Genomic DNA, 20748 nt, shown 5'->3' with positions numbered 1-20748 from the left:
CAGTGCTTAAGTCACACCAAACTCAACATTGCATTGTCCACCCACATCAATTGGATGCACTTCCTTAGATTTTGTGTTTCTTAACTAACAGCATAACCCCCTTCTCCCTTCCTGTTCTGTCTATCCTTTCTGTACATATTGTATTCCCCAAATTCCAGTTTTGCACTGCTTATGTCTGTAGTGCATAGCACACGCTTCTTGATTAGACCAGGGTTCGAGCCCGTGCCCACCAAATACGGAGGATGTGGAAAGGTCAGGGAAGACCACCGTATATCCCCGGAGCAATATGGCCTTAGTTGCTAATGCTCCAAATAACAAACAAACAAACAAAAAAAAGCTTATATCTGTGTGACACCATGTCTCTGATATCGCAACAATATCTGCCTTTGATGTCTTGACTAGCACTTCAAGCTCATCGAATTTATTAATTCTACTCCTAGTATTGATGTACATGCAAGTATACATGCACCTGTTTCTACTCTTAGTTATCCTAACACAGCCCATATATTTACTTGTTCCTCTATGACTCCCAGCAGTCCTGAAAATTCCCATTGCCTTGCTTTCCAGGCTGCTGCTCAATTGCATTTCAATAGAAGTAGTGCAAGAATCACTTTTACCTCTGCCAGCGGCTACAGTTAATCTATTAGTCCGTGTATTCCCCCCCCCAAACTAGCAGTTTTCCGATCCCCCTAACTCTACCTCGATAGCATCATCAAATATTCTTGCACCCTTTCTATATAAGTGTATTCCATTCCTGTAGAAGCAGTCTCTCTTGTTAACAAACACTGACCAGGCTGAGAAAAATTCTACCCCTTGAGCCTTGCACAATCTCTCCAGGGCCGAATTGATCGACAAGGCTCTCGTCATATACACTTGGTCATCGACTTACGACCACAAAAAAAAATAATAATAAATAAATTAATAATAAATCAGGAAGTCACTACTGAGGACACCCATAACCTAGGTAAGGAGGCCCATCGATGATGGGAAGCCTGAGGACACCATCAGGCACATACACTCAGTTGCTTTCAAGCATCTGTTGCGTATGGTGTATTAATTAAAATTCTACTGAAATACCCATAAAATGTTTAGTAAAAGGAAAATGCTTTCATCTACATATACGCCAGTTAAGAAGTCAAGGAAAACTATTGATTTAGAGTGAAAAATGAAAATTATCCAGCAGATGAAGGTGGAAAGAAAGTGAATACGATAGCATGTGACTTGACGTTATCACATTCTATGGTATCGACGATACTTAAGGACAAAGAAAGAATTTGGGAAGCTGTGCAAGTTTCTGCACCTATTAAAACTACGATTTTAACCAAACGAAGACAGGGACCCATCCATGAAATGGAGAAATTGTTGTTTATGTGGATGGAAGATTTAATACAAAAAAATACACCCATGAGTCTTCACACAGTGCAAGCAAAGGCTAGAAGTTTGTTTCGGAGTTTAAAATCACGTGCCGGAAATGATTGCATAGAAGATTTTCAGGCTAGTACTGGGCGGTTTAAGTGTTTTAAAAAAAAGATTTGCTTTGCATAATGTCTCTCTCTAAATAAACATCTCATACTGCAACCCAAGAACATGGCCCTCACGATGCACAACCCAGCACAAGCAAAGATTAAAAATTGATTTTGTAAATTTCATTTGTATTAATTTTAGATTGTATTTTTGTGTTTACAGTACATTGTGTACAGTATAATACTGTACATAATGAGAAAAATAATACTGTACATTGTGTACAGTATTATTTTTCTCATTATGTACAATATAATTATATATTGTAGTTTTGTATTTTTATAAACAGTATGAATAATAAACCATTTAAAATGTAGAGAACATTTGAATTTAACCTCATAGAGAGAGAGAGAGAGATAGCCTAGGTGTAGAAACAAAGGTATGTACAGTATCGCTAAGTAAAAGATAAAAACATTACTGTATTTAAAATTAAAAATAAAAGATGATAAAAATTTAAAAGATTATAAAGATGATAAAAAGATTAGAAAGGTTAAAAAATACTTTTAATAAATATATGGCCGACATACGATCAGATTGACTTACGACCTGATAGTCAGAACAGAAGCTGGTCGTAAGTCGACGACCAACTGTATTTCCTCCTATTGTGTATGGGCAGATTTGCAGACACTTTCAAATTCAACCCTAACTCATGGCTTTTTTTCAACATTGTCTTGTTCTTGTTAAGTAATTCTTCTGGTCTCCTACTCTTAATATCATTAGTGCCAATGTGTACAATAATATCACCCTTTGTGCCCTTAAAAGGTGATATATGCTGTACGTCATCAACCTTTGCCCCCGGCAAACATACCCTGGTCCTGTTCCATCTATCCTTTTTGTGCAATATGTTCCCCGTTTCCCTGACAATAGTCACCTACAACAACTAGTTCCTTTTGGACCAGTGCATTCTGCCTTGAGGTTTGCTGCTGTGTTGCTTGATGTTCAAGTACAAGCTCTGGCATTGATGTGGGGAGCTTGATGGGTCCCTCAATTTAAATCCTTCGAGGGCATCCACCCTGTCCTTCAAGCTCTCTTATAAGCCCATAACAATGCTGAGTTGGCACCTGATTTCCTCGCACTCCTTACATCGTGCACACACAAAGACATTCCCCTGGCAATATCATGTCCCGTTCCTGATTGCTCCACAAACATCAAACAAGCAGTGCATTTCAATAGACTGTGATTCAGAGGACAACTGCCCCCCTCAGTTCTCCTCTGAGCCACAGCACTTCCATTACTTTGAGCCTTTTGCTTTGCTGCTCTGGTCTGAGTCATGAAGACCAATAGCCCTACTCCCTGTACTAGGGAAAATATATGAAAGACTAATATGTAGCAGATTAGCTCAAACACAGAAGCAGGTTTATATTCCAACATCAGTATGATTTTAAGCAGGGGCAACTCTACGGAGAATGCCATGCACCACCTACTGACAACAGTTAAAAACTCAGAGGGAAAATCTATACTGGCAATCTCTATTGACTTTGCTGGGCCATTTTTCTCATTCTGGTGACCTACTCCTTAGTAGACTCCTTTTGCCAGGCAAGTGCCTGACAAAACCTCTATAAGGTAATAAACAGCTACCTTACAGACAGAAGTGTCTCAGTACGCACAAGGTTCCAGCAATTGACACACCCTGTGAATAAAGGCTGCCCACAGGGTTCAATCCTTGGCCTTTCTTCTGGAACATTGTTCTGGGTGAATTTCTAGCCTTGGATCTGAGCTCCATGGAAAGCCTGGCCTTTGCAGATGACATGATTTTTCTTGTAAAAGGTAACATGTGAGTGGATGTAGAGCAAAGGTAAAATGCTGTCCTCCTTCAGCTGCAGGAGTGGGCAGAAATGCGAATGCTCAGAACAGAATATTGCCTGAAAAAACAAAACAAATACTTCTAAAAGGCAATTTGCACATAAGATGTCCACAGATCAAAATTAATACAACTACTATAAAAATGGTAACAGAACTAAAATATCTTGGAGTGGTCTTTGATTCAAAATTAACTTTTTACCCCCATTTGATCTACTTGGAGAAGAAAGTGAGAAATTATGCAGGTATGATTGCCAGGATCAGTCGAGCAGACTGGGGGCTCAAAAAAAAGACCTTGGCAATCATATACTTTGCAGTGTTTCTACCTGTTACCACTTATGGAGCCAGTGCATGGTTTACCTGCTTGGCCATAGTAAGAAACAGGAATAAATTAGAAATCATAAAAAGGACAATACTACTCACTATTACCAGAGCACACACACACAAAGAGAGCATGTCACACAGTAAGCACACCTGCACTACAGTTGCTGGCCGGAACTCTCCCACCTTTACCTGGAAATAGCCAAAAGAGACTTATATTATAGACTTAAAAAGGGGCATACCCTCAGAATTTCTGGGGATAGCCCTTGATACAGCCAACACCTTCAATGCTTAAAAAAAAAGAATAGCCACAAAGCTCCATGAGCTATGGCAAACAAAGTGAGAGCAGGAAACCAGAGGTTTGGTTACCAAAAGGTTTCTGCCATGGGTGGCAATGGTTAGCCCAAAGCCATCTAAGGGTATGCCCCTGGACTTTTTACAACATTTATATTGACAGGTCATGGCTCCCTAAAGGCAAAACTGACCTCCCTAGGGCTGACTGATGACCCAAACTGCACCTGTGGGGGAGAGCGAAGACTAGGCACACGTTCTGTATGAATGTATAATTTATGACATCGCCAGAACACAGCTAATAGCACAGATTGGCCCCCTTACCCAGGGGAGAAGAACACCTGTTCATCATAGAAGAGAATAATTATAAATCCTTTACAACCTTCACACAGCAAGTATTCGAAATGTGCAGAATTGCCATTCTATCCAAATAATGGCAATCAGCCCCCCAGCAATTAAACAATAATAGTTAAAATTGCCCACGTTTCCCACCACACCCAGACAATGACAAAAACTGTCAGGATAGCAGTATTCTGCATCCTGACATGACAAAACTGGATTGACCTGGGTACCCCCTTTCAAGACTACCCTGCCATGTGTGGGAACCTGGGCACCACACCAAATAAGTAACCATGTAGCGGAGCAGATTAGCTGAAAAATATCAGTAAGCTCAGTAGCAAGGGGATGCAATGTAGAATGAAAGACAATGAATAGGCTGGGCACTGAGTGAAATAGGAATTATGCTAAAAGGAAATAAATTTCAGTTTTGGCAAAAGGAAGAGTGGCCCAGCATGGGGGAAAGAGAGAGAGAGTGATTGAGTGTTATGGTGAATGTGAATGAGAGGAAGAGCAGATGTAATTGGCTGAAAGAATACAAAGTTAATAATAACTTACTTTTCTTACTTATGTTACTTTATATGTACTAACAAACATTTACTAACAACACAAACACTATCACTGCATTCTCCCCTGGCCTGCAAAAAAAACGTGCAGCTAGGCCTGCACCACAACTGAAGAATAACATTAAGTTGAGGTGCCCAGAGAGTGTAGTGCAGAAAGGATGAGTCGAATAAATGAAATGAAAGCTAGAAGAATGAATGAGAGTGTGTGTGAGAAAAATAACACAAACCATAAATGTTACAGATTAAAAGATTAAAACTAACACTGGTTTTAATCTTTTATATTCTTGTTTATTTAGCTTAACTATTTTGCATTAGTATTTAAAATTACATTACACACCATTGCACAACCCCCCCCCCCTGTGGTGTGTGAGAAAAAGATGAATGAATGAAAAAAAAAATTATTTATATATATATATATATAACAGGGAAAAAAAAAAAAAAATATATATATATACAGTAGAACCCGAAAAAGTTTTCCAAGGGACCCAAGGTTTAGAAATTCTTACACGGGAAAACTTTTTAGAAGGGAAAATGACCTAAAGGTATGAAATATTAACTACACAAATAAAAATGAAAAGAAACACATATGTAAGTTAAAGATCATTTATAAGTACCATTTCAGAATTTATAAATATTTCACTCTGCCTATGGGAAACATTTTTAAACAGGATTTCCAATTTCTTAATATTCTGTTCATTAAACTCTTACCAAAAACTCATTACTAAGTTGGAAAAAATTGAGCTCCTTTGGAGTTCCAACATACCTTAAAAGGTCACAATTACAGTAATACAGAACAACAATCCACTAAGAAATTCAGAACGATCAGAACTTAATGGCCAATGCATCACTGGACTTCACGTGGCCGACGCTATCTAATTATGGATATCGATGAAAACAATTGCAATATGTCACTTCCATTATATCAAAATGTTTATACTAAAAAGATTTTAGTGCTGAACGCCTCCAACTATGGAAAATTCACTAATCGAATAAGTTAGTGCCAAGCATTATTTTAGTTCATAGTAAATCACCGAAGTAGGGGAAATGGCATCATTTTTCTGATATCTCATATTGTGAATGTCTTCAAGTAGTTGCCCTGATATTGAACTACCTCAAATAAGCAACACTGACAGTGGATTCTTGGTGGATACCATCGCCAAGAATAAGCAACATTAGCCATCTCCATTGCTGAAGCATTGCTTATTGGAGATAGTGTAATATCACAGCAACTCGTTGTGAACACATTCACAATATGAAATACACGTATATCAAAAATGTTGCCATTTCACCTACTTTGGTGATTTACTATGAACTAAAATGATTCTCTAAAATGAACTAAAACCAAAATGAACTAAAATGAGGGCTCCGTAGCCAGTCAGGAGCGGGAGTGCAGTGGCACACACTCTTTGAGTAGAAGGGTTCAAGCCCCTGACTGCTAAATACGGTCAATCTGCCAACCCGCACTGGACCAGCGTGGCAGATTATGGTCCATTTTTCCCTCAGCATGATTGTTGAGGAGGCTTCCATCTTGCAGTGGGTTGATAATGGCTGCAATTTATTTTTTTTATTTTAAAATGATTTTTGGCACTAACTTGTTTGATTACCAAAATGTTTATATTGTTTAATATTTTTTTAATATTAAAAATAAAGAATTTGTACATTTAAAAAACATATTTTAAGTGGGAAAACATCATTATAATAATACTCTGTGTATTCTTTATCACAAACTTTTTATGTGGGAAAACCCTTTACCCGGGGAACTTCTGACGTGGAAAAATAATACATTACAATATATAAGAGTTGAAATTGGAACTTAAGAAACCGAACCTTGTACAGGGGGAAAACTTCTTATGTGGAAATTTCTTATCTGGGTACTACTGTATATTGTAAAATACAGTTGAACCTGGTTATAACCAGCACGGAAATAACGAGATCGGCTGTAATGAGCCAAAAGCCATATCATCATCAGCCATTTTCAATCCACTGCAGGATGAAAGCCTCTCCAGCAACTTTCCAGTTTCTTCTGTTTTGTGCAATGTCCATCCATTTACTACCCACAAATTCATGAATTTCATCTGTCCATCTCCATTGTTGTCTTCCAGGTTGGCTTCCAGCTCCTCTTGGGTACCATTCTGTTATTTTCTTAGTCCATCTGTCATGTCTTCAAGCTGTGTCCTGCCCAAGACCATTTTAGTTCTTTAGTTTTGATAAGAATGTCCTTTACTTGAGTTTGCTGCCTAATCTATGTGTTTTCTCTTCTTATCTAACAGTCTGATTCCCAATATATTTCGTTCCATTCTTCACTGTGTAGTTCTCAGCTCCTCTTTCATTCTTTTCATGAATGCCCACGTTTCACTTCCATAAGCCATGGTGGAAGTATACATTGGTTCATTATTTTATGTTTCAGACAAATTGAGATATTGCTCCTCAATATAGGCGCCTCCGTAGCCAGGTGAGAAGGAGCAGCAGTGCATAGCACACGCTTCTTGATTAGACCGGGGTTCGAGCCCTTCACCACCAAATGCGGAGGATGCGGAAAGGTTAGGAAATGACCACCGCCTATTCCTGGAGCAATATGGCCTTAGTTGCTAATGTTTCTAAAAAAACCAAAAACAAAAAAAAAGCTCCTCAATATGTGACTATATTTCCTGAATGCTATCCATCCAAAATTTATTCTTCTCTTGACTTCCAGCCGTTTAACATTATTACAGCTAATGACTTATCCCAGATAAGTATATGACTCTACCTTTTCAATTACTGCTCCTTCAATTATTATAGCCTCTTCTGTGGCATACTTGTTCATCATTACTTTTGTTTTAGCCATATTCATCTTTAGTCCAAAATCCTTACTAACTCTGCATAACTGATTAAGATTTTCCTCTAATTCTTTGGGATCATGGCTTATGACCATAATGTCATCTGCAAATCATTAATGGTTTAGGTACTCTCCATTGACACTGACTCCTTTCTGCGACCAGTCTAATCTTCTGAAAGATTCCTCAAGGGAAGCAGTAAACAACTTCGGAGATATTGTGTCTCCTTGTTGAACTCCTTTCTCAATTTTAAATTCCTACTGTCTTTGTCTAGTCTAATTAAGGATGTAGCATTCTCATATATTTTCTTAAAAATAATAATATATGGGGTATCTATTCCTTGTCTTTCCAGTGCCCGAAACATTGCCTTATGCTGTATGGAGACAAATGCCTTTTCATAATCCACAAATGCCAGGCATAATGGTGTTTTATATTAATTTGCTTTCATCATTATCTGTGACATTATGTGAAGGCGATCCATAGTCGAGAATCCTGTCCTAAAGCCAGCTTGCTCTTTCGGTTGATTCTCATCAAGTGTTCTTTCTGATCTGTTAGTAATGACCCTTGTGAACAACTTGTAGATGTGGGATAACAAGCTAATTTGTCTATAATTTCCAATTTCTGATTTATCTCCTTTCTTATGCAATAAAACTATGATTGCATTATTCCACTCCTTAGGGGCCACACCTTTTATAATGCATCTTATGAAGAGTCTTGTTAGTTTTTGTGTCATGTCTCTTCCTCCCAATTTTAACAACTCTACAGTAACTTCATCTTCCCCTGGAGCTTTCTGATTCTTCATTTTCTTCAATGCACGTTCTACCTCATCAGGAAGGATATCGGGTATGTTGTATGTGTTACTAATTTGCGATCCATCTTCCCCACTGCTGTCATCATTCCCTTGCTCCTTGTATAATGCTTTATAGTAGGCTTCTGCTATTTGAATTATGCATTCTTCAGTTTTTAATAGCGATTCTTCAGTTTCAGTATCATTTGTCTTTCTGTATTACTGCTCATGGCTGCTGATTTAAATCCTTTGTTTTTCCTTAATGCTTTTCTACTTTTCTTGTGTTAAATCTTCTTATGTCGTCTCTGAGTCTGTTTCTAGTGGCATCGCACAACTCAGTATACTCAATTTTCTCCTTGTCAGTGTTTATCTTGCTCTTCATTTGTCATATTCGGTTCATCCTGACAAGTGTTTCTTGAATAATTTTTTCTTCTTTGGATTTCTTTTTACCTATAGGCTTCTTGAGCTTTATCACTTTCAGAAAGTTGTAATATTCCTCGTCGATATCTTGGTCCCGAGCAGTCTGCAGAAGATCCAACTTGTTCTTAAGTTCCAGTACATTCTGCTTTTTCTCCTCCTCTGTTATCTCAAAGACCTTCGTATTATTTACTTGAGTCAGTTTTTTCCTTTCTTTTCTTACATCTATATCAAGTGTGCATCTTACCATTCTGTGATCATTTCCAACATTTACCTTGTTCAGGACAGTAACATTCACAATATATCTTCTGTTAGTGAGGATGAAGTCTATTTCATTAGTTGTTAATCCATTTGGGCTCTTCCATGTCCACTTTCTGTTCACCCTTTTTTTGAAAAAAGTGTTCATTACTGACATTCCTCGAGATTCTGCAAATTCCACAATTCTTTCACCTCTTTCATTTCTTTCACCAATTCCAAAATTTCCTATAGTTCACCTTTCTTCACTGTTTTGTCTCTTTCCTACCTTAGCATTGAAGTTCCCCAGAATGATAGTGTAGTGAGTTTTTCTGTTCATCTAGAAGACTCAATTTCGGTGTAAATTTCTTCAACCTCTTCATCATCATGGCTTGATGTTGGTGCATAAATCATTATAACTTGAGCTTATACCTCTTAGAAATCGTGAGTAGTACCCTTGACACCCTTGGTGATGTACTCTTGAATTCCAAAATGTTGTTTTTTATATCTTTATGGATCAGAAAGCCAACTCCACCTTCACTCCTTTCACTGTTTCCTTTGGTGTACAGCAAATTTCCACTTGATAAGCTTATAAGTGATTCATTTCTTCTTGTTTCAGCCGAACCAATGATATTCCAATTCACATTTTCTGATTCCTTTTCCAGCTCTAATATACTGTCTTCACCAATGAGCGATCTTACGTTGTAACAGGCCAAGTTCAGTTTCCGATCTTGAAGAGAACCACTTTACACGTTCGTTGCCACCTAAGTGACGTAAGAGGGCTTACCATTGAGAAGGTGTGCATGAGTGAATTTTAGGGAAGCAGGCCAACTGGACTTCTCCTAAATCTTCTGAAATAGAAAGATATTGGATACGTCAGTGTTTTTGACTGAGTGTCTGATAACAAAATGATTTGAAAGCCATAATGATTTTAAATTACGCACATTCCCATATAATCACTCACTGTTATAACATGCATACTATACGGATATACTGAACAGACTTTGGTAACTATGCAGTCATTCTTAATTGCTCGGGTAGTCGAAAAACCCAATTCTTGGAATAGACGAAAATGAAAAGGGCGACTTAGCTTTATGACCACTTGCATCGGATTAGCGACTGGTGGTCAGTCATTTTAATCTGCTATAGATGGTTAATATATGTAAAGAATAAGATAAGTTTACCTCAATATGATATGTTGAACACTTCAGTATGATACTTTACAGAAATTAAAACAAAAACAATTAAAAAATCAAAAATTTTACTTTACAGTAAGAAATAATTAACAGTCATTAAAAATCAAATGAACACAATTAAAAATCAATTTAATGCAATTAAAAATTAAGTAAAACATTGCAAAACGATTTTCCTTCCTGAAGCTGACAATGCTTTTCAACCATATGTTGTGATTACAGGAATGAAAATTACCGAATAAGGGTGTGCATGGAACTTAAATAGGGATTATTTATCTTTGCACATGCACGTAAAGGACCACGAGTTGAAGATTAGATATGGTGGGCAAACATTAACAGAAATCTCATACAACTTAATTTCGACGGTTTCTGCAATTAATAGTCTCTTATAATTACATTGGACCCCAAGTATTGACCTTGTTAAATAAAAAAGTGTTTCATTAACGGCATGAAATGCTAATTCTGACACTGCTGAACGAGAAGCACGAACTGAGGCTGCGTGTTGATTAACATGAAAATTCAGAGGAAACCGTGTATTTTGGCTTCATGAAATAAAATAGTGTGTTTTTCATTAACGACATGAAAGGCTAATTCTGACACTGCTGAACGAGAAGCATGAACTGAGGCCACGTGTTGATTAACACCAAAATTCAGAGGAAACCATGTAGAACCCTGATAAGACAAGTTGCAATCGCTGCAAGAAATGTTGTATACTAGGTAATTTATTTGTGTTGCGAATGAGGAAAGGACTGAGTGATGATTCAGTTTGTCTCGAAAGGTTATCACCTTTCGAGACAAAGTATACAAACAAATTTTTGGTTTGCCAATGGGATTAAGCTTGAGTGGCTTAACATCAACGATTGAATGTATACATTTTACGCCTTTTCTACCCCGTATCACATACTATGGGAGGTATTTAAATTAAAATAATTTTTTTTTTTTTTCTGTTTATACTCTGGCACGACAACCAAGTCAGTAGAGTTTACAATAAATTGTCAAATACAGATATTTATCGTATTTAGTAATCACGGGCTTGAACCCTAGTCCACTCAAGGAACACGTGCTATGTACTCTCCTTCCTGACCACTCGGCTACGTATTTAGATGATGTTCTAGTCATTACTGTAAAATGTCTTGGATAGTCACTATCCAAGACATTTTACTTTAATTTAATAATATTCATTCTAGACTTAAATTTTCATTGGAGAGGAAGAATATGGATACTAAGTCATTAAATTTTCTAAATTTCACGCGTACTCGGGATGTGAATAAAATCTAATTTAACATCTATCATAAACCTACAAACACCAGTATGCTTTTGCATTATAATAGCTATCACCTGTTCATCTACAAAAGATCGATTACCTTGAATCAATTTCTGAATTCTTATAAATATTCCACAACGGAATCTGCTTTGGGCTCAGAAATATAAATATTAACCAGCAGATTCTTAAACAGTGGTTACCCACTTGCTATAATAGACAATTAGGGTTCAAGCTAAGGATAGAATACAAAAAAATATACCAACCAACAATAGTAATACCACAAAATAATTTATTTCTGTCCCATATATTGAACAGTGCCACAAACAAATTAACACTTCTTTAAAGATACTGAATTTGAAATTGTAGCCAGGCCAATACGGAAATTACACATTATACTGAACAATTCTTCTTGGTGCCTCCATAGCCGGGTGGGCAGGAGCAGCAGTGCATAGCACACGCTTCTTGATTAAACCGGGGTTCGAGCCCGTGACCACCAAATATGGAGGATCAGTGCTTTTTTTGTAAAAAAATAGGTGCCGGTACTGATTCTTTACTATCAGGAAAAATTGAAAATTAAAAGGATATGAAAAGTACTCTGAAAAATTTTTTTTCTGATATTGTTACTTTAGTAGTAATATTTTTAGAATAAGAACAACAAATTAAGTATATTAACAGTTTATTAAGCATAAATTTATTATTTAAGTTTATAAAAAAATAAGTAAATTGAGTGAAATAAGTAAAAAATAATAACATAAGTAAAAATAATTTCATAATAAAGTTTTTGTAGAATATTCTTAATCAAAGGTTCGAATATTTTCAGTTTTACTTTTACATGCAACAAGATATGGAAAATGTAACACACTAAAGAAATCTAACTTTGAATTTTTTTTGAATATGGCCACTGTACGGGAAAAGGTTAGACACCACTGCAGTAGAAGGTGGGCCAGAGCCCATTGGGAATACACCTTGAACTGTTTACCCTTTACCAGTGCGACTTCTCTGTATGTGAGACAGGTGGTCGGATAGGTTTTACCAGGTACCACTAAGTTGCAGAATGGTAATCCCTTTAGCTCTCTTAATACTTGCAGCAGCACTAATTGCCTAAATTGCCTGAAAGCTGGTGCCTCCGTAGCCAGGTGGGCAGGAGCAGCAGTGCGTAGCACACACTTCTTGATTAGACTGGGGTTCGAGCCCGTGACCACCAATACGGAGAATGCAGAAAGATCAGTGAATGACCACCGCATATCCCCGGAGCAATATGGCCTTAGTGGCTAATGCTCCTAAAACCCAAATAACAAACAGCCTGAAGGCCAGAAATGCTAACAGTGCGTACCAAGTTAATTCAGAATATTACAAATTTTGAAGTGCACTGTATCCAAATGTCATAGTCACTGTGAATAAAGGTGCCGGTACGGCGTACCCTCCCAAAAAAAAGCACTGCGGAGGATGCTGAAAAGGTCATGGAATGACCGCTGCATATCCCCGAAGCAATATGGCCTTAGTTGCTAATACTTCTAAAAAAAAAAACAAATAACAAAAACTGAACAATTATTCAGGCCTTTCCTCATTGGCAACACAAATAAATGACCTAATTTACAACATTTCTTGCGGTGATTGTGACTTGTCTTTTCAGGGTTCTACGTGGTTTCCTCTGAATTTTCGTGTTAATCAACATGCAGCCTCAATTTTTGCTTCTCGTTCAGCAGTGTCAGAATTAGCCTTTCGTGCTGCTAATGAAAAACATACTTTTTTTATTTAATGAGGCCAAAATGTTTCAGTATCCAACGTAATTATACGAGAACTATTAATTGCAGAAATTGTCGAAATTAAATTACATGAGAATTCTGTTAATGTTTGCCGGCCATATCCAATCTCTGACTCGTAGTCCTTTTCACACATGTGCAAAGACAAAAAATCCCCACTTAAGCTCCATGCTCACGCCTATTCAGTAATTTTTTTTCCTGCGATCACGACATATGGTCAAAGCATTGTCAGCTTCAGGAAGGAAAATCGGTTTGTAATTTTTTTTTGTTAAATTAATTTTTTACTTAATTTTTAATTGTGTTAAATTGGTTTTTAATTGTGTTCATTTGATTTTTAATTACTGTTAATTATTTCTTACTGTAATATAAGATTTTCGATTTTTTATTTGTTTTCATTTTAATTTCTGGAGAGTATTATTTTTTATTTTTTTATGAAAACCCCAAACACGAGAGGTATTAGAACCTATAGTACTTAGTACCGTGCTTGGGTTGGAGGTTGAGTAGACGAAAGAAGATAATTGTTGACATTACTGAGGTCACTGTTGAAAAAAAAGCCGTGAAATAGGGTTGAATTTGAAAGTGTCTGCAATTCTGCCCAGACACAATAGGAGGGAGTATATGATGAGAGCCTTGTCGATCAATTTGGCCCTGGAAAGATTGTGCAAGGCTCAAGGGGTAGAATTTTTTTCAGCCTGGACTGTACTTGTTAACAGGAGAGATTGCTTCTACAGGGATGGGATACACTTAAATAGAAAGGGTGCAAGAATATTTGCTGATGCTATCGAGGCAGTGTTAGGTGGGTCGGAAAACTGCTAGCGTGGGGGGGAGACAAAGACAAATAGATTAACAGTAGCCACTGGCAGAGGTGAAAGAGATTCTTGCACTGCTTCTATGGGAATGAGCAGAAGCCTGAAAAACAAGATGCAGTATATTTCAGAAACTGCTGGGAGTCATTGCGGTACAAGTAAACACATGGGTTGTGTTAGGGTAGCTAAGAATAGAAATAGGTGCATATATAGTTGCGTGTACACCAATGCTAGGAGTTTAGTAAATAAATTTGATGAATTTGAGGTATTGCTCAAAACATCAAAGGCAGATATTGTTGGGATATCAGAGACGTGGTGTCACACAGATATAAGGAATGCAGAACTGGAATTTGGGGAGTACAACGTCTACAGAAAGGATAGACTGGATAGGAAGGGAGGAGGGGTTATGCTATTAGTTAAGAAATACATAAAATCCAAGGAAGTGAAGCCAGTGGACATCGTTGGACAGTGCAGTGTCGAGTCAATTTGGTGTGACATAAGCATTGGGAGATCAAAATTGAGAGTAGGAGTGTGCTATAGGCCTAATGACTCTGATGAGTATAATAAGAAACTGTACAGGGAAATAGAGTGGGCCAGTAAATCAGAGAGTCTTATAATGGGAGATTTTAATTTCCCAGATTGACTGGAATTTGGGGGCTGGTCACTCACACACTAGAAAGGCTTTTGTGGATTTATTCGATGATTGTTTTCTACATTAGCATGTTCGGGAGGCAACTAGAGGGAGGAATACTCTTGATTTGATTATCAGCAGTGATTCTTCATGCATTAAGAATCTGCAGATAAATGAACCACTAGGTGGCAGTGATCACGGTGTGCTGAAGTGGGATTTACTCAAAGAGGTAACTACCATTAGGGGTAAAGGGAAGGGTTATTACTTTCATAAAGGCGACTACGATGGACTGAGACAGTATTTAAATTCTATACAGTGGGACCAACTGATGATGTTACCAACAGCAAATGCAAAATGGGAAGCATTCAAAGAACTTATCTTGGAAGCTACTAGGATTTTCATACCAACAAAGAAATATTGTTCAAGATTTAGGCCTAAATGGATGTCAGATGAACTAATTAGACATGTGACAGAGAAGAAAAATGCAGGGGATACATATAAATTAACATGTGACACAGAAACGTATGATAGATATAAGCTGGTCTGTAACCAAGTTACAAAGGCAGGCAAAGGCAGATTACAAGAAATCTTTGGCAACGGATGCAAAAAAAAACAGCAAAGAGTTCTTTACTTATGTAAACTCTAGAAGGAAGGGGATGAATCAGATTGGTCCACTTGATATCGATGGGTTAACTGTTGATGAACCTGCTCAGGTAGCTAACAAACTAAATGAATATTTCGCATTGACATTCACACATGAGTTATTTAGCGAGGGGAAAGCCAGAGGTCTATTGAACTCTAGCAGTAAGCTAGAGAATCTTGTAATAACTGAGAGTAAAGTGGAGGAGAAATTGTTGAAGATAAACACAAGAAAGGCACCCGGGGTGGATGGGATCTATCCAGTTATATTAAAGGAGGCAGCAGAGGAAGTAAGCAAACCCTTAGCCATAATTATGAGAGCTTCCTTGGACTCAGGGGAGGTACCCACAGACTGGAAATGTGCAAATGTGACCCCAATTCACAAAGGAGGATCAAAGGCTGACACAAGTAATTATAGACCTGTGAGTTTAACTTCTGTTCCAGGAAAATTAATGGAGGCACTGGTTAAAGAAGCACTCAGGATCATTTAGACAAGACTTCAGTTTTAACTCGGACACAGCATGGTTTTGTTAAGGGGAAGTCTTGCCTGACCAATTTGATTGGATACTATGATGCAGTCACAAAGGAACTGGATGCAGGGAATAACTTTGATATTATATACTTGGATATTAGAAAGTCTATTGATACTGATGCACATGGAAGACTGCTGCACAAATTGGAGCAGTGTGGCATTGGAGGCAAATTGCTGCTGTGGATAAAGGGGTGGCTGAGGCGGAGAAGACAGAGAGTGGTAATCAATGGACACTGCTCGTCGTGGACTAATGTTATTAGTGGAGTCCCTCAGGGCTCAGTGTTGGGTCCATTATTGTTTTCTGTATTTATAAATGATATTGATGATGATATATCTAGCTTAATGTCGAAGTTTGCAGACGATACAAAGGTTGGCAGGGTTGTCAAGGACACTACTGACACAATGCTGCTGCAACAGGATCTGGAAAGGTTGAGCAGATGGGCTGAGAGGTGGCAAATGAAGTTTAACATTCAGAAATGTAAAGTACTACACATGGGAAACAGCAACCCCAGAGCAACGTATCAACTCTGTAGTAGTACACTGACAGTAGTAGAGAATGAGAGGGACCTGGGAGTGGTTGTGCAGGCAGATATGAAGTTCTCTGAGAAGTGCAGACGGGCTGCAAGAGTAGCTCATGGAGTATTGTCAATGATATACAGGAATTTTTCCAGCAGGGATAAGGAGGTGATTATTCCCTTGTATAAGGCAATGGTCAGGCCACACCTAGAGTACTGTATACAGGTCTGGAGGCCTCATTTCAAGAAGGATGTAGAGCTGCTGGAACGAGTACAGAGAAGCGCAACAAGATTAGTGAATGGAAAAAAGAGGTGCTCTTACGAAGAAAGGCTTAAGTTTTGCAAATTACTGTGTCTGGAGACTAGGCACCAGCGAGGTGATCTGATAAAGGTGTATAAAGCCTTGAATGGTTTGAGCATGCTCAATGCTGATGGGATTCTTCCTCTAGCTCAGAATAATCACCTGAGAGGGCATAAATTCAAATTGAGGAAAGACAGATGTAGGATAGACGTGCGGAAATTTGCCTTTAGCCAGCGGGTGGTTGGTTGGTGGAACAGACTTCCATCCCTTGTAGTGGAAGTTGACAGCCTAAATAAGTTTAAGGCTCAGCTGGACTGGTATTTTGAATGAAGAGAGGGGTGAAGTGGAAGTGTTTTTTTTTTTTTTTTTGGCTGATGCTGCATAAGCTTGCTTTCTTGCATCAAATGTCGCTAGTAATGCTAATGCTAATTACACTTCAAATTCTGTAGATTGTAATTTTCAGGAAATACATATGAAGGAAGGTTGAACCAGAAAACGGCAGTTGAATGAATAAACGAGGAAGATGAAAAGTTGGTTCTATCAGTTTGAGGTTGGACAGTAAATGGATGTTGGCTTGTGGCTGCACATGTTCAAAATTAAGTAAAAAATTAATTTAACTGTTTTGAAAGAGAGCGGGAATAATACAAGCAAATTCAGAAGGAAGTATCTTTAGAAAAGGCATGCAGCAGAAACAGTGCATCTATGAGACAGAGAGGAGAGACTCTGTTAAAGAGGAGTCATTAATTAACCTAACTGCTCTCTTCTGAATGGAATCTAGAAGCCCGAGAGAGGTTTTGGGGGCACTGCCCCAGATGTGGGAACAATATTCCATGGTAGGACGGATTTGCGATTTGTAAAGAGTGAACAACTGTTTGGAAGAAAAGTAACGCCGAGAGCGAAAGAAAAAAAACCAGGTTTTTTAGATGCAGAGGAAGCAATATTTGTAATGTGTTTGTGCCAAGAGAGATGAGAAGTCAGGCTAATCCCCAAAAGAGGATATATCATTTTGCCTAAAAATCGGAGTGTCACCAAAGATAAGCATTGAAGCAGAAGAATCCTTTTTGCCAGATATAAGACAAGACTGAGTTTTAGAAGGATTGAAATCAACTAAGTTGTCTTTGCCCCAATGGAGAATTACCTGAAGATCAGCGTTTAAGGAATTGGTAGCGGATATTCAAGAAGTTGAAGCTGATTGAGCAGGACAAGGTTTTTCAAAATGGAAAGTGGAATGCAATGTGCTATCATCGGCAAAACTACGGATAAGATTTCCCGTCAATGGAAGAAAGTCATTAACATACACGAGGAAAAGAATGGGGGAAAGAACTGAACCTTGGGGGACACTGGCATTAGTGAAGAAGTTAGAAGACATTGAGCTATCTACCATCGCCCGCAGTGAGCGATCAGAGAGAAAACTGGATAACCAATTACAAAAAACGGTTTGCAAACCATAAGATGGAAGCTTGTTTAGAAGACCTTTATGCCAAACACGATCGAAAGCCTTTGAGATGTGAAGAGCAACTGCTTGTGTTTCACCGAACTTTTCCATTGAATTAGTCCATAAATGGGTAATATAAGCCAGAATATCACCAGTGGAACGACACTGACAGAATCCATGCTGGTGATCGTTGATCAGACAGAAGGTTTCTAGGTACATCAGACAGAAGGTTTCAGACAGAACGTTGATTAGACAGAAGGTTTCTAGGTAGTTTAAGAGTTGGCAGTTAATTGATTTCTCCGTTACTTTAGAAAGAGTAGAAGTAATTGCAATGGAACAATAATTGGATGAGAGGGATTTGTCACTTTTTTTAAGAACTGGCTGGATATGAGCAAATTTCCAAGCAGAAGGAAAAACATCTTTGGAATAAGAAAGTGAAAAAAGGTGGCAAACAACAGGAGTAAGTTCAGGAGCACAGGTTCTGAGAACAAGTGGAGAAATACAATCGGGACATGGAGCTTTCTTAGCATCAAGATTCGTCAAAATCCTTCTCACATTTTTTTGATGGAAGACCACAGACCACAGGAGTCATTGAATGGAGCATGTTGGGAATGGCGGGAGGTGTTTTACTAAGATCTTTAATACAGGAGTTAGAAAAAAAAATGGGATGCTAGCAGGTCAGCTTTATCTTTGGCTGAAGCAACAACAGAACCATCTAGTTTTCACTGAGGTTGGAGCAGAGATGGGCAAAGTTGCGGCCAATAGCTTTGGCAAGAGACCAGAATGCTTGGCTACCATTAGGGCAAGAAGCAAGTTTTCTACTCTTAGCCTGTTCAAAATCTAGTGGATTGATTAATAACTGCTTTACAATTGTTGCGAGCTTTGGTGTTAGCAGAAAATGAAACTGAAGAATTAGAAACAAGCCAATTACGATATGCAACGTTCTTCTCTTGAACAGCCTTAGCACATTTTTTGGAAAACTAAGGTTTAGATAAAGGACGAGATTTTAAAGTGGAGTGTGGGATAAAGGATTCCATTCCTGCAAGAATAATTTCACTGACACCATCTGAGCAAACGTTGGCATCAGAAGTTTTGAAACAGTAATCCGACCAAGGAAAAGAAGAAAAGAAATCTCGCAGGTTATCCCATTTTGCATTCTTGTAATGCCAAACAATGCGAGGTTGGGAACAGCCTTGAGATAAAAGCTCCATTGTAGAAGAGACAATCACCAAGTTGTGATCTCAGGTGCCTAAAGGAACTCTCATTTCAACTGTGTTCTTAGAAAAGGTTGTTTGTGAGAAAAAGATCAAGCATGTTGGCTGTATGGTTAGTATTGTCTGGTATTATTGTAGGTAAATGAGCAATCTATGCAAGGTCATTAGTAATTGCAAAAGCCTCAGCATCTTGACTTGCTCGGTTGGTGTGACTAGAAAACTGAAACCAGCTGGAGTTGTGAACATTAAAATCACCAAGGAAAATTACCTCACTGTTTGGATCATGTTCTACGTATCATATTGAGTTAAACTTCTTATTCTTTTACAAAAATTGATATCAATGTAGAAGGTATTGAGCATTTTAGCTCTGGTTCATACTTTGAGATGGTTAGTATGTGAAATCCTATTGACTTCTATCCAGTTGGTATTTTTAAAACATCTTCATTTAATTTCATTGTTTTGACACTTACTGTTTTCAGGTGTCTGTGTTATAGGGCTGCACAGGCCCATGCCTGGCTTTCTGGCTTTGGCCCAACCCTGCCTGAGTGCCAAGTAACTCAAACGATGTTCGACCTTGGATCAGGGACAAAAATTGAATTGTAATTCCAAACATTTTGGGCTATTTCTTACATATTTTTTTTATGTATTTAAATTCTTAAAAGTTTTTTTAGAAAAAATGTGTATTATATGTTGACACTTTTAATTGACCAATAAGGCGCACTTCACAACCTTCTCCAAAATTTGCCGAAATTTGTTGTTGTTATTTGGTTTTTAGGAGCATTAGCAACTAAGGCCATATTGCTCCGTGATTAAGCGGTGGTCATTCACTGACCTTTCTACATCCTCCGTATTTGGAGGTGACGGGCTCGAACTTCTGTCTGATCAAGAAGTGTGTGCTACGCACTGCTGCTCCTTTCCACCTGGCTACGGAGGCACCATCCGAAATTTGTACTGACTACTTAATTTGTAACCAATTTAAGTAGTGAGGGTTGATGCTATTTTGTTTCTGCACAACAATTTGCAATGAAAAGCTTGTGAAGAGAAGGTTGCTGGTAGAGGTGGATATCAATATTCGTTTTGGAATTATATTAAATATGGTAAATTAAAAATTTATTACTTTTTTTATAATTAATATTGGTAATTATCATTGTTAATATTGAATTTGAATCTGAAAATTTATTTTTTTATTTTTATGAAACTTCAGAAACTAATGCTAGTGATTTAATTATATAAAAAGTTTCAGTCGACCTGGTATAAAAATCGGTTTGGGTGGATCGGGTATGGGTAATGAATTTGAAAAACAAATTCGGCTAGGCCCATTAAAAATAAAAAAAAAATGTATGCCCGTGTAGACCTCTACCGTGTGTTG

General features: G+C 37.9%; 1 protein-coding gene across 1 annotated transcript in view; it reads left to right on the top strand.

The window, feature by feature from the left end:
• Positions 1 to 20748, top strand: part of LOC150078024 (C-Jun-amino-terminal kinase-interacting protein 4-like) — a 518865-nt gene that overhangs the window by 74318 nt on the left and 423799 nt on the right. The gene's annotated exons all lie outside the window — the stretch shown is intronic.

The sequence above is a fragment of the Mastigoproctus giganteus genome, chromosome 11, assembly GCF_048544385.1.
Source record: "Mastigoproctus giganteus isolate SK-2022 chromosome 11, ASM4854438v1, whole genome shotgun sequence".
In the NCBI taxonomy this organism is placed as follows: Eukaryota; Metazoa; Arthropoda; class Arachnida; order Uropygi; family Thelyphonidae; genus Mastigoproctus; species Mastigoproctus giganteus.
This window is presented reverse-complemented; position numbering and strand designations above follow the sequence as displayed.